The sequence below is a fragment of the Silene latifolia genome, chromosome 3 (assembly GCF_048544455.1).
Source record: "Silene latifolia isolate original U9 population chromosome 3, ASM4854445v1, whole genome shotgun sequence".
Classification (NCBI taxonomy): Eukaryota; Viridiplantae; Streptophyta; class Magnoliopsida; order Caryophyllales; family Caryophyllaceae; genus Silene; species Silene latifolia.
The window spans coordinates 130,269,122-130,272,097 of NC_133528.1; positions in this window are offsets into that span (position 1 = coordinate 130,269,122).

Below are 2,976 nucleotides of genomic sequence, written 5' to 3' on the forward strand. Positions count from 1 at the left end.
TTTTGTTGGCACCTCATAAATGCATCGGGATGGCAATGTCCAAAGCCATTATACCCGGTGTATCCGGATCTTTAATGCCCACTCATCATAATTAAGCCCATTAAACTTTACAAAAGAGTCAGCAGATGCAAACATATTTGGAGATGCTGCAAACATTTATACATGTTACCAATTAGTGCTTTGAAAAACTATCATACAGATTCAAATAATATTATATAAACTTTTATACATGTATTTAAATGACCTTTGGGCAACACTTAAATACAAGTAACCATCATTGATGTTAATGTATACTTTAACAATTAATTATTTCACACATGAATCAAATAAGAATGTTATCTTTGGATATACATACTATTAGACCCAATTTATGAATAATTAATCCTTTTATATCATCAACTATATTTAATGACCCACCTTTGGGTGATCTCCCAAAATATAGATGACAAAAATAATTGATCAATCTATCTATAATTGTCATTTAAACATCCTTTTTAATCATGATCAATTAAAAACTTTAATTTCAAATGTCAAAATGCAATATAACAAGGCCACTTTGGTGACTAACATGTCATATGTAAAATAAACATCTAACTTTAATGGCATATTATCTTTCAATGTGTTAATACTTCATAACACTAATGACCCAATACTCTAACATGTCTCATTTACTGACTTATTTTTATTATGCACTTAATACTTTACAGCACATAAATGTCACTAATGCAGTGGAAACACCAAAAAACAAAAACAAAAAAAATACATTCATGAACTATGTACAGAGGCACTACCATATTTGTCTCACCGACTGTATGCACATTACCAATCACACCATGTAATGTAATTACATGAAAAAGGTAATAATTTAGTGGACTGTTTTCCATTAATAGCCCATATAGCAAATATTACATGCAGAATCAATGGCACAAATTTTTCATTTTTACAACAGCCTATGTATCAATTTGCAATTTATTATACAAAATTACAAATGTTCATCCGTATTAATTAGGGGTTGAATTTCACCATAAGAAAAGACGTGAACAGCGGAATCATTAATGATGTCTCACTAAACGAAACCGTGAGGATTCATTTGCCATGCGTGAAATTTAAAAAAAAAAAAAACCCACTAACCCAAAACATATGAATGTGATAGACACCACAAATACTTGACAGAGAAAAGATTATAGAATGACAATTATCATATATTAATGAATATGATACCGTACAAGCAATTCGTAGGGATAAATTATACCAATAATCAACGCATCATCAATGAATTTGTGCAAATATAGAATCTGTATTCTTTGAACAAATTTCAGTTTTGCATATACTTTCATGGTAAATTAATCAAATCTATAATGCTCTGATACCAAATGAAAGATTAACTTTATAATTTCATTAATGAAATCAGTCCCAAGAACATATAGACTTGAATTAATTCAACCCTATTACAATTATAAAGACGGAATAAAAGACTAACCTTGGTCCATGTCTTACAGACGCAATCAATTCAATAATGAGAAGTATAAACTGTTCAGCATCGGATAGATATACGCCGGGTTCACAACTCCCCCGTCTACAATCTCCCTTTGGATGTATCGGAGGTAGTCTCTATCAGTTGAGCTAAGACGATTCACACGAATTGTGTGAATCAGGGTATTGTCGAGGTCGAGCAGGAGATGAAGATTCTTGCGCTTAATCAAATTGCGAAGGTTTGATTCACGACTACGGTTTATCTCCTTGACCGACAGAGAGAAATTACGGTTTATATTGTGGTAAGGTTTATCAGCACATTCTTTCTTCTTCGTCTTCGTCTTTTCGATACACGTAAAAAAAAACAAGTAATCGTGCATTCTGCTTTGCATGGTGGATTCATGATTTTTTTTGGATTATGTTTGGTTGGTTGTTCTGATGTTTTTTGTGTGTGTTGTTTTTGGATTGTAAATTGTAATCGTGCGTTCTGGTTATATAGAGTTGGGATATGGACCAACTTTTACGAAATAATTAAGGAAATTATTTGTTTAATTAAAATTTTTTCCTAATTGATATATCACTAGGTTTGTGACCCGTGGAATTCACGGGATGTTTTGTTTTTAGTGTGATGTTTTTAATGTTTCTAGAAATTGTAATTTTGTAAAATATCAAACCACATAGTAAGATTACCTCATGAATAATTGATGATAGATTGTGTACTTAAATAACGGGCATTGACATGTTAATGTAAAGATCACAGTATAGAAATTAAATAAGTCAAGTAGGTAAAGAGTGCTATTTTTCAAAGGTAAAATGATGAAAAAACCCAAACAAATACCAAAATAAAGCATACATTTGAAAAAAAAAATATATTAATAGTCATTCACGTTGATATCGTCAATCTTGTAGTTAGTTTTCAATATATAGTTGTTTAATCAATCCTATTATTTCACTTCTACAAATAATTTTCGTTCTCCAATCAATCGTCCCTATAAAAAAAATAACTCAGTATTTAGTACGAATTAACCAACAAATAATTATGTTTGATTATAATTTTGTCGTTTATTTTTAAACTTAAAATTGAACACCAACGTTTAACTTTGAGTATAACTGTGTAATAAATTCTTGCACAAATTACGATATATTGTACAAGACAATATATGAGTATGAAATAAATTATCGTTATTTGAACAAAATTGTTATCCAAAATTTGTCCTAGAAATTTTCCAACCCATTGACATTTGACATAAAATATGTGCTCTTTTATTTGAGATTGTCTATTAATTAATAAACAATACTTTCATAACTAATGAGTTTATACCTTACATTTTCTTTACCATTGATTTTACCTCATTTTTGTGCCTTTTGTATTTCTTCCCTCTTTAAATTACCCACATGATGTTTTTCTATTCTGCAGTCACATACATTTCATGATAGTTTAAAGTTTATATAATAAAAATAAATTATATTGACCAAAAGGTAAAACATTAACTTGGCAACAAC